The sequence below is a fragment of the Callospermophilus lateralis genome, chromosome 3 (assembly GCF_048772815.1).
Source record: "Callospermophilus lateralis isolate mCalLat2 chromosome 3, mCalLat2.hap1, whole genome shotgun sequence".
NCBI lineage: Eukaryota > Metazoa > Chordata > Mammalia > Rodentia > Sciuridae > Callospermophilus > Callospermophilus lateralis.
In genome coordinates this window covers 124216358-124229552 of record NC_135307.1, presented here as the reverse complement: position 1 = coordinate 124229552, position 13195 = coordinate 124216358, and positions in this window count along the sequence as shown.

Here is a 13195-nt window from a genome sequence, read left to right as displayed (position 1 = left end):
TGGAAAAGCTGGACTTCAAACTTGTGACTCCACATAAATCTGCGGCTTTGCCTGCTCTTCTAGGGCTGAAGGCTCAAAGTTGAAGCAGATCCTAAGAGGCAGCTGGACCAGTAGGCTATGCACCAGGAGAAGGGCAGAATGCGATGTGGAAGAAAAGAAGCAGGGAAGAACACCAACATTAATAATGGGCTCATACCTCCCAGTCTCCAGTGGCCCCACTACTGATTGCATGTGAAACCAACTCCCTGTGTTTGATTTTAAGTGGTTGATACTTTGGCTCTGGGCTGGGGCCTTGGATTTCTACAACCTCCCCAGCTCCTTTGTTCTAAAGTAAAGCCAGGAATCTGGTCCATATGGTTTAAAGATGCCCAAACCTGATTTCAGGTGAGAGCAAGAGGCCTGGGAAGATAGAGCTATGGGAGATAACAGGAACAAGTGTTCAAACACTCACCATTTGCTGTCAGGGTGCACTCCTTTGCAAACAGAAATTTGATATATTTTGGAATCACCTTGATGTTTGATAACATTCACTAGATTTGGTGACGTCTTGGAGTTTTCCATTAAAATATCTATGAAAACAAGGAGAGTTATATATCTTTTTACCCCTCAAAATCTTATGACAACACCAACCACAGTGTCTCCGAATGTTTTAAACACTGTCAGCATGTATGCCAGCAACTGGTCCCAGCTCAAGAGACTCCTCCACCTCTCCCTCTGTCCTTCTTCCTTTTTGCCAGCTCCATGTCTGCTCCATAAATCACTGTGTTATGCAAATTGAAAAATCTGCCTGTAGCTCTTGCAAGGAGAGATCATCCACAAAAGTGGATTTCCATGGAAACCAAACGCAAAATGCAACAGGAAAGAGAAGGACAAATTAGACTTGCTGCTTAGTTTCCATCAGCGTCAGTTTTCCATTAGCACCCCTTCTCCCATTTTTCTTTTACTGTGTTCACTTTTAGATCAGAGTGGTTTTTTTTTTTTTTTGTTGTTGGTGGTGGGATTCTAAGAGTTCAATTTATTTAGTCTAAAAACGGATGATTTATTTAGAGTGCTTACCTTTGTGAAGAGCTATTACAGGGAGAATGGTGGCCATTTTCTCTTTGTTACTAAGAAAGAGAAGAAAAGGAACCTTCATCCCAGTAGGAGAAATGTACATAAGAAATGTACATGAAGAACTTCCCAACAGATGTGGCTATAAAATACTAGGCAGGGGTTGTAGGAATGACTGAGAACATTGCTTCTTGGTACCCCTTTAATTGTATGGAATATATTTATGTGCTAGGATGGTCATAGCAAAATACCACACACTGGGTAGCTTAAACAATAGAATTTCACCTTCTCACAGTTCTGGAGGCTGAAAGAACAGGATCTGGGTGTCAGCCTAATTGTTTTTTCTGAAGCCTCTCTCCTTGGATTGCATACAGCCACCTTCTTACTGTATCCTCACATGGCTTTTTCTGTGTGCATAGTTTTTCCTTGGTGCCTGTCTGTGTATCTAAATTTCCTTTTCTTATAAGCACACTACTTAGATTAGATTAAGATCCACCCAAATGATCATATTTTAACTATTGCTTCTTTAAAGACTTTATATTCAAATATGATCACATTCTGAGGTACTGGAGTTTAGGGCTTCAATGTATGAATTATCAGGTGACACGGTTTAGGCCATAACACATAGATTTCATTTGACAACATAATTTAAAATTCAACTTATAAGAACCAGAGGAGATTTTCAATAATAATTCCATAAAGACTGAAGACAAGTTCCATAAAGACTGAAGACCAGGGAAGTCCACCTGATGGGGAGGGGTGAGCAGGATCTCTGTGAATGTTCTCTCCCAGCACTGGGTTCATGCCTTAGACTAGAATTTGCCATAAGAATGAACTTAAATTAATGCAAGACACTGTGGTTGCTCTGTCTTTGTCAGTGGTCATCTCATGGCCCTTGCAGAACAAGAACAAGAGGCATGATTCCATATGGATCAAGGATCCTATGCAGGATGTGCTTCTTCAAATCATCTGAAGGACATCATCCCCCAAATCTTGCTCACTGTGGTCTGGTGAAGGTGATTCTTGGAGTCCCCTGCCTCACTCCATATGGTCAAGGAGAGGCCCTGGACTTCTTTCAGTTCGGGTCCAGCTGCAGTAGTCTTCACTTACTGAGTCCCTGGAAATTGGGTTGGTGATCTCCCAGCTACTAAAGTGTAAAAGAACCAGTAAGAGACTTATCGAAGATGCAGAATTATTCAAGAACTTCCAACACAGTCATGGTGGGATGTGGTACAGGATTATTTCTTTCTAATAAGCACTTTGCAGTTGAATCTGAATCAGATCATCCAGTGACCATACCTGGTCATTCATAGTGACCATAAACAAGCAGGCACAGTCATCAATGGAAACTGTGAGACAATCAGAATTTTAGCTCCTCCCCAGAAGGGCTAGATGAAACTTCCAGTTTTAGTTAAAGTCTGAGAAGCTCTGATTTAGCAGATAACTCTGATCTGTGTGGTCTTAATGGCCTCTCATGGTGGTGCTGGAATTGTTTAAATCACTAACAGGATGTTTCTGTGGTATTGAAAAGCTTCAGAATACACAATTATCCACTCTGAGAAAGTTACCATCAAAAACTGTGAAGAATATGACAGATCCAAACAGGTATCTACTAACAAGTTTTCCTGCCACCATTTTCTAGATGGGGAAGCCACAAGACTCTTGGTTCAGATAAAAAGAAATTTGGTATAGTGCAGTGGGCAGCCTGGGTTTTAAGTGCATATAGGTTCCCCTTGCCCTGCACATTCCATGGGGTGACATGAAAATCTCCATGTGGGCAATGTGAACGGTGAATTTTCATCAGAGCTGAGGAACCACAGGAAATGGCATATTTCTTATCTTGGTCAGGAAATAAGTCTACTTCCTGCCCCACAGGGAGACACTATATTTATCTTCCAAACTCTTTGTTATACAAATATCCTTGAAATGATAGTCTGGACCGAAGTTGATTCATGAGGAGTAGAAAAGTCACGGAGAATTGTCTCCAAAAGGTTATTCTCCTGAAAACCCTTTTGTTCATCTGGATTATTTCTCTCAGCATCTTTGTTTGCAGAGAAACCCAGATGTCCCATGGTTTATGGTCAACACATAGAGAAGCAATGAATAGGACTTAGTATAGACCTGTCATGAGTCTTAAGGAACCTTTGTATATAGGATATTCATATGCTTGACAACTGAAATTTCCAACTTGTACATTCTGCAAAACAGACTTGTTGGGACTTGCCTTTAAGAAATGTAGTGGGTGGATCAAATGATTCCATCTGTTGGCTTAATCATGTGATAAATTATTTAGAAGAATACACATTAAAATAGTAATAATAGATAATAATTTTCTATTTTTAACACTTTACATTGATTAATGCACTTTTACATCACTCTCTAATTTAATTCTAAAAAATCTGATTACTTCTTTTTTTTTCTTATTTTTAAAATTGTTGATGGACCTTTATTTTGTTTATTTATCTGTGGTGCTGAGAATTGAACCCAGTGCTTCACACATGCTAGGCAAGCACTCTACCACTGAGCCACAACCCCAGCCCCTGCTTCTTTTATTCTATATGAAGATAGTAAAAAAAAAAAAAAAGATTAAATAACTAGTTCAAAATCACTGCTAGGAGCCAGGCACAGTGGCATGCAACTATAATCCCACTTACTTGGGTGGATGAGGCAGGAGGATCATAAGTTTGAGGCCAGGTCTGGCAGCATGGTGAGACCCCAGTCTCAAAAATAAATAAATAAGAATAAATAGATAGATAAGCAAATCACACTAATGCAGTAGAACTGGATTTCATGTCAAGGCCTGTGACTTGCTAGTAGGGAAACTTTTAGCAGACACATTGATTCAGTCAAGGGAAAAAAAGTGGAACCAACTTTATGCTCACAAATAAAAATCAATACCACTAATTCTACCAGGAAAGAGAATCACCACAGATGAATTAATTTTTTCCCTTCTACAGTCATTTTTGTGGCAACTTAGCACTTTCCAGGGAAGGTTTTTTGCACATGCAGTATCATTAACAAGATTTAGCTTCTTCTCGTGGCATCTGCTCCCCTACAAGCAGGGATCCTGACTGAACCAAATCTATAAGGAGAGTGTTGTTTGTTAAATTAGAAATAACTATGAATTCATTTAAAGAAGGCTTGTAAGACACTATAAGAGTCTACTGTGGTGTCACATTAAGTACCATAAAGCTCACTGTATAGGAAGCCTTATCTAATCAGCCCCACTGTGTAATCATGGGCTTATTAAATCATATTTAGGAGTAGACTTGAAAGGAGTTTTTAATATCTTATTCACTATATTTAGGAGAGTTTTAATGCCAACTTTCTTTTTATTCCTAGATCTCTATTTTTGGTCTACTCTTTCTTCTCTCAGCATTAATGCTATCTCACTCATCCCTTTTGTCTTAACACAGTGCAAGGACAGACATGGCTTTTGGTTTTCTAACAATTTAGACATGCTTATTCATTCATTCATTCGCTCATTCATTCATTCATTCATTCATCTTTTCTGATCTCTTTACAGGCACTGCATGGAGCAGTGCCTTACAGTGCCTGCCCTCTGGGAGTTTCCAGCTCTTGGAGATCACCTGCTTCTTGGTGCAGTTCTTGGACTGTGGCATGTTGCATCTGTAATGTTAAAAATTTTTTTTGAAGAGAGAACAAATGTCATACTTTTTTTCAGGACTTGTTCATAGATCACTGCATTAATTTTTTAGCCAATATCTTCTAAATCAGTTTTTCTGCATTAATTTTTTAACCAATATCTTCTAAATCAGTTTTTCAGCTGTGTTTTCAGAATTTTTTTCTTTCTTTTTCTTTTCTTTTTTTTTTTTTTACTGCTGGAGATTAAATCCAGGGCTTTGTGCATGTAAGGCAAGCACTCTACCAACTAAGCTATATCCCCAGCTCAGCTGTGTTTTTAAATAATACACCTACTTGAAAAATCTTTGGGCCAAAGAACATGGTATCAACGCAGTTGACATGAGATTTACAACCACATCAGACAGAAATCAGCCCAAGTGAAGGTACATTTGTCATTCATGGAAGGAGGGAAGACTAAGGGATGACACAAAGGCAAATGTTTGTGACTAGTGAGGTCAACATGTTGATGGTGGATGTCACTTTGGAGAGTACTTTGGTTAGTTGTGTCACTGGTGCAGAGCTCAGTGTGAGTTGTGGGCAAGAGTTCTGGAAGGAATACTCTGTGGATTCCTTAAAAAAGGAAAAAGGAAAGAGGATACAGGAAAGGGAGCAGAAAGGGAGCACTGTGTGAATGGTGCTAAGGTCTCATTCATTTCCTTCAGGCCTCCAACTGGGTTTGAAAGGTAGAGGTAACAGGGTCTTGAGAGAGGATTGAGGTGTTTATGAAGCTGTGTGTGCGAATAGCAGACAGAGGATACAAAAGCACATCTGCTAAGCATTCTTTTCTGGCATTCAAGCTTATAAGAAACCTGTTGGACTCTAAGCCAGATCTACCTGAATTGGCACCTGCTTCCCTCATCCCACCTCTACCACACCCACCTCCATAGCTTTTGTTGACCATCAAAGCTTTTGGAAAGAGACACTTTGAAATTTACATGCCAGCTCCCTACATTGTCAGGTGAGAAGGACCAACATTCTCCCCCCATATCTCTGTCTCTGGGTTACAGGCACCCAGACAGGAAGAGGAAGGAAGGAGCTGGACCCATGCCCTCTAGACACCCATTCTGTATCACGCTTCATCTGTTGCACTATTGCTCAGATTTTAATGTGTACACAGGTCCACAAGGGTGTTGTTCAATGCAAGTTGTGCTTTGGTCACTGTGGGTTGGGCCTAAAATCCTGCATTCATTGCAAACTTTAAGGCAATGCTGATGCTGTTGGTATGCAGAGCACATTTTGAGTAGCTAGGTTTGGAGATCTTCATCTTCAACCTCTTTGGATTTGTAGTTTTAGTTCTTTCTTTCTTTCTTTCTTTTCTTTTTTTAGGGGGTGGGTGGGTGGTTAGAATACAGAGGTGCTCTACCACTGAGATGCAGCCCCAGAACCCCTTGCATTTTTTTTTTTTTAAAAGATTTGAGACAGGGTCTCATTAATTTTCTTAGGCTGGCCTTGACCTTGAGATCCTTCTGTCAGTTTCACAAGTACCTGGGATTACAGGCATGTACCACCATGACTAGCTAGGTATTTTAATTTCTTGAAACATATTTATTAAATTATAATTGACATATAATGAAGTGCACATATCCAAAAAATATAATTTGACATTTTTTGACATTCCTACCTCTGTGAAGCCATCGTCATGGTCAAGATAGTCAAGCTATCCATGAACCCTCCAAATCTCTTCACATTCCTCTTAATCTTTTTTATTGTCTCTTCCTGTGCCGGTCAACCACTGTCTGCTCTGTTACTGTAGATTCATTTTCATTTTCTAGAGTTGTGTATAAATGTCCTCCTTTTTTGTTGTTGTTTTGCTTCAGCTTCTTTTGTTAAGCATAATTATTTTGAGATTCATTATGTTGCAGCATGAATCAATAGCTTAGGACATTCTTTGTGATAAACATTTGTGCTGTTTGCAGTATTTGTTTATCACAGATAAAGCCACTGTGAACAATGACGGGCACGTGTTTGTGTGGATAGCTGCTCTCAATCTTCTTAGGCAAACATGTGGGAGTGAAATGGCCAAATGACATTAAATGACTTAAATGGCCAAACCCAACTCATCATCCCTCAAAAGTATTTTATTTCCAAGTTCTTAACCTTTCAAAAACCTTCTCTGGTTATGCCATTCTTTCTTCTTTCCTATTCCTACATTATGTCTAGGAAAACACCTTGCTGGGGATTGAACTCAGGGCCTTACACATGCAAGGCAAGCACTCTACCCACTGAACTACATCCCCAGCCCTCTTCATTATATCTAGTAAACCTTTTTTTCCCCCATCTCACTGTGATTTCCAGGCCCTATATCTTCCTATACTTCCATCACATCACCTTTTTCTAGGTTGCACCTGCCACTGCCACCAAGCTGAACAGTATCCCATAACCTTATCACAAATATACACCACTATGCAATCCCACCCTTCTCTTTCTCAACATTCACACCACACCAAATTTACTAGACTTTGATTGAAAAAGGTGTGTGCACTCTAACTTCAGGTGTCTAAATTTTAACTTTAGGAACTATTAAACTGACTGGGAACAGTGGTGAATCCCTGTAATTCCAGTGGCTCAGGAGGCTGAGGCAGGAGGATTATGAATTCAAAGCCAGCCTCAGCAATAGCGAGGCTCTAAGCAACTCAGTGAGACCCTGTCTCTAAATAAAATACAAAATAGGGCTGGGGATGTGACTCAGTGGTTGAGTGCCTCTGGGTTCAATCCCTTGTACCAAAAAATAAGTGAGTAAATAAGTAAATAAATAAATAAATAAATAAAAAAGAAACTACTAAGCTGTTTACCAAAATGATTGTTCCATTTTTTTTTTATTTATACAAGATGAATATGTGAACTTCAGTTCTTTCAAATACTTGTAAAAACTTGCTATGGTCCATCTTCTTACGTTTAGTCATTCTTGTGTGAGTAGTGATGTTTCTTTATGGTTTTAATTTTTACTTCCTAATGACTAATGATATTGAGAATATTCATGTACTCATTCGTCATCTGCATATATTCCTTGGTGAACAACTTTTTTTGTTGTTGTACAATTTTTTTGCCTATTTAAGAAAATTGGGTTGTTCTTTTTTTATTATTTAGTTTTGAGAGTTCTTTATATATTGTCAATATTTTATATCAGATATATGATGACAGGTGTTTTCCCTCAGACCATCTTGTCTTTTGACAGGTAGAATTATTAATTTTGGCGAAGTCTAATTTTTACTTTTTTTAATTTATGGATTGAGAAATTATGAAATCTTTGGCTAAACCAAGGTCACAAAGACTTTCTACTGTGCATACTTTTAGAAGTTTATAATTTCAGATTTTACATTTATGTGTACAACCTATTTTTTGTTATTTTTATATGAGGTGTATACATATATGTGTGTATACATGCTTATGCATACATATCCCTATTTATCTAATCACCAATTTTTCTCTATTTATAGAGGAGACTATCCTCTCCACTGAACTGCTCTTGCACCTTTGTCAAAAGTCAGTTGTCCATAAATGTGTAGGTCTATATCTGAACTCTATTTTGTTCTTTTGATTTGTCTTTTTTTGTGTCAGTAAAACATTCTCTTGATTACTTCGGTCTTGAAATCAGATTGTCTTACTCCAATTTAGTTTCTTTTCAGCGTACTTTTGGCAATTTCAGTTCCTTTGCATTTCCGTGTGAATTCTGGAATCAGCTTGTCAGTAACTATAGAAAAAACTGCTGGGATTTTGGTTGGTAGTGCATATTGTATCTATAGATCGATTTAGGGGAAAAAAAAAAGGATCTTAGTAGTATTGAATCTTCTAATTCTTCCACAAAGCATATCTCCTTATTTATTAAGGTCTCTCATTTCTCTCTGTAAAGATCTAGAGAATCTTTAATCTTTTTGAAAATTAACATTTTTTGTTGCAATTTTATAAAAGAAAATTAAGAGAAATGAACTCATATGCCATTGTTCCAGAGCCAAAAACATTGACCCTGCTTCTTCAAAGTTATCTTTTGTTTCTTTGGGAAAATAATTTCAACCTCCCTTTCAGTTAACAGTTTACTTACAGGTGAAGTGGGCTCTGTTCTTATGTCATAAAAATATCATAGTTTCAATTATTTTTTATTTTAGAATTTAAGATACTATTATCTTATTCTTGTTTTTATCTGTGAATTGTAATTTTGGTAGTTGCAAAATCACTTTTTAAATTTTCTGGTGCCATTAAGTTGGCAATAATGGTCGCTGATTATACAAATACTTTACAACTAAAGAACAGGGCAAAAACATCATTATAGAAAAATGCATTCCCTGTGGTCAGCAGCCCATTAAAACCTGCTGACTATTTTAAGACATAATAACACTTAATTAACTTACAATAGACTTCTATTATAACAAATTAAACTATCTGCTATACATTAAAGTACTGCAATGCAGATCAATTAAAAGTAAGGAAATCAGGCAATGACATCTTAGCCTTCCTAACACCTTTTGTTAGGACCTGGCTACTTTGGAGATAAGCAAAATTCTATTTTTCATTTTGCAGTTCAGGTAATTGCATTTTGTACAAGAGAAACTAGGCAATACAAGACCTGAGTTTGAAATCCAGCCCTGCTTCCTGCCCATTGTTTATGGGACCTCCAATAGATGTGGGCTGTTTGGTCCTTTCCCTATGATAGCAACTGTTCTGGAGCACACACAACCTTAGTGTCAACCAGCCCCTCCTTGGGTATCTGTTTCCCAGGTAGCCTTGGGTGAATCATATGCCTATACAAGTCTCAGTTTGTTCATCTGTGAAATGTAGATAGATATAACATCTTTGCACAGGGTCATGAAGATTACAGAATGCAAGTAACATGCTTTGTATAATACCTGGGTGAAAGTTATGCTTATTTCATGTCCTAGAACATTATTAAGGAGAATCATGATTATTCCAATCTTTGTTTTTGTATACATTATGACTTTTCTGGGAAAGTAGGAAAGAAATCATAAGACAAATTTAATGTTTCTTTACAACTATAAGTTCTCTTTCCTTTGTTCATCTCTTCTTTCTTTCCTCCTTTCATACTTTTGGGTCAATTCTCTAAGTAAGTTGCTTTCTGACTATATTCTGCTGTCTTTCTCTTCTTTAGTGAATTTAGTAGGGAATGACAAAGGTAGCAAAACTCAGAGACTATCTAGTTACAAATATGTCTCTTCTATAATTTTATAAAAATATATAATGGTTAAGATAATATTTTCAGAATATTTATTTTATTAATGCTATGGACAAACATTTGCTTCTCATCTGTGTTATGACATACAACTAAAAGACAATTCAAATACAGTTGCTGGTGCCATCAATGTGTGGGCGAGAAAAGGTACTAGAGGGTATTTTTCTTTCCTCCCACTTAAGTAGCATAATGAACCAAAGAAATATGACAAGGGGCAGAGAGATATGCTATTATTAATAAGATAATTGTGGCTGACTACAATAGCAGTCATTAGGTATAATTTAATTTCTAAAGTATGTCAAAATATGTTTTTAATTCTTCATTTAGTCTGCTTTGCACAAGTGTTTACCCATCTTCTCATGAAGGGACAACTTTTCTTTCTGGAGTATGAGTAAATCCTACTTATGTGCTTTGACCATTGCTGCACTAAACTCTGAAGGCATGGAGTTCTGCAGTCACCAGCCACAGCCCTTTCCTAGGGTTCCTGTTCCTATGTCTTCCATCCCTGCCTTTATTCTTCCTGACCAGTGTCCCTGTCAGGAAGTAGTTGAGAGTGGAAGACCCTTTATCAACAGAAGAGGAAGAATTAACAAGGCAAGTCTGATATTTCCTCTTTGAATCTGGACAGGGAAAATGGAAGGAGATATTCAGCATTGTCAGAAGAAGATGCTAAACTAAATAAAGCACAAAGACTGGCCGTGGGAGGTCATGAAGGAGCAGAAATGTTGAGTGCTCAAAAAAGATCTGAAAAAAAATCCATTTAAGACCTTGGGTGAGCTATGCAGTGGGGAGCAATAGGAGAGTTATGAACAGAGAGGAGGAAGCTAAGAGCCCACTATGCACTGAGATGCCTTGGGTCTTTGGTGGTCTGAAGTTGTAGTCACTGAGATTTATGCACAATGACCATTCTTAGTTTTCTTATAAGTCCCATCCATATGCTGTGCCTGAGTTCCCATAAAATTTCCATCTCCTTTTCCCCATGTTTATTTTATAAAAGCCCCATCTCTAGAGGTTGACTGAAAAATTTCCCAGTTACCCAAGTGGCTAAAGAACACAATATCCTTGGGTAAAGGGGAGGGAGGGGTGAAGAGGGGGCCTTGGGGCAGGCAAGATGGTGGAATGAGATGGACACCATTACCCTCGGTAATGTATATTTGACTGCACATATGGTGTAATGATACACAACCAGAGAAATGAAAAGTTGTGCTGCATTTGTGTGCAATGAATCAAAGTGCATTCTGCTATCATATATACCTAATTAAAATAAATAAATAATTTTTAAAACCCCACAGCATCATTATTTCTATACCAAAGGCAGAGAAGAGGCAGCTTTGTCAAAGAGGAAGATCTGCTATCTTCCATTGTGGATGGAAAGGCTTCATTGGACACCAGATTATCTCTACATCTCTTCTTTTGGGTTGAGTTTAATCTGGTGCTACGGGAACCACCTGCTTATGGTAGTTCCTGATCCTTGTTTGTGGAGATATCATAACATGTTTGAAAGTCTGCATATTTGCTTACATTTGTCTTCATAGCCTTCCTCTTATGACCAGGAAACAAGTATAGATGCATAAATTAGTTGTCCTTCCATTTCTGTAATAAATACCTGAGATAATCAACTTAAAAAGAGTAATGGTTTGCTTTGTCCTATTTTGAAGGTTTCAGTCTATGGTCGATTGTATTCATAGCTGTGGGGTATGTGGTAAGACAGTACATCATGGCAGGAGCATGTGGCAGAGGAAACTGTTGACCCATGGTGGCTGGGTAGCAAAAGAAGACTTTGGGGGCATATCTCCAGTAACCGAACTTCCTATTACTAAGTTCTGTATCTTAATAGTTTCTACCTCTCAATAGTTTTATCTGTTGGAGACCAAACCTTTAACACATGGTTCTTTGGGGGACACTTTCAAACTACAGGAAAGCAGAAGCCATCATACTCTGAACATGACACAGTTCATCCTTTCTTCATGTAGTGCGTAGTGCAGGACTATAAAAATGTCTCTGCAATTTGAAGCTATGCAAAATGACCTTAATATTGGGAGAACCGCTCCTTTAAAATTTTTTGGGAAACATTAAAAATTCTCTTACTGGAGGTCACAAATATAGAAAAATAAAAAAAATAGTAAAACTAATATTTATTTAGTATACTAAAACCTGAAACATTAGAAACTTCGAGAGAGAAGTTCAGCTGTTTTGCTGCTGTGACAAAAAGATCTGACCAGAAAAATGTAAAAAAGGAAAAGTTAATTTGAGGGCTCCCAATTTTAGAGGTCTATGGAAGGCTGGCTCCATTCCCCTCAGGGCTTCAGGTGAGGCAGAACATCAAGGCAGAGGAGTGAGGCAGAGGGAATTATCTCACATGATGATCAGAAAGCAGAGAGAGACTCCACCCGCCAGATACAAAATATATACCCCAAATCCTTGCCCCCAGTGCTCACCTCCTCCAAATATACCCTGCCCACCATCAGTCACCACTCAGTTAATCCCCATCAGGGGATCAATTCACTGATTGGTTTAAGGCTTTCAAACTCAATCATTTCTCCTCTAAACCTTCTTGCATTGTCTCACATGTGAGCTTTTGGCGGACACCTTACACCCAAACCATAAGAAAGTGTTCATTCATTGTAAAAAGAAAAGAAAGAAAAATCTTTCTTAGAGCAGTTGGCCTAGATTTTGCCTTCTTCTCATTGTATGACTTTCAGTATGGACTGAGAGACTTTTCGAAACCTTAGCAAGTTGTCATTCATACTCCTTTCTGTTTGGATCACATCTTGCCTTTTATTCTTTGTTTTCAATGTTGTGAAATATCTTGAGAGTTCTTATAATGTGAAGAACTTTACTGGTGTCCCTTTCTCTGGGGAATCTTGGTCCTCTTTGTCATAACCACTTCCTTTATTTATACCAATAAATTTTCCTCTGCTAAGTTTCTGGCTACATAGTAGAATCTTTTGACTATGTTAATATTGTGGTCAGCTGTTTCTTCTATAACTCAATATTCAATTCAAGTTCCACTTACACCATCACTTTTTATTTTTTGGGGGGGTTTTATTGGTGTATTGTAGTTATACATAATAGTTGGGCTCATTTTGACAAAATTATACATGTATGGAATCTAGTTTACTTCATATCAATTCCTTGTGCCCACCTTTATTTTCCCTCCTCTACTATACTGGTCTTCTTTTCACTTATCTATCTATCTATTTTTAGTGGGTGTTTTAAATATACATAAAGGTGGAATTCACTGTGGTATATTGATACATGCACAAAGCATAATTTTGTCAAATCAATTCTGCATTTCCTTCCCTTTCCCATCTCTCT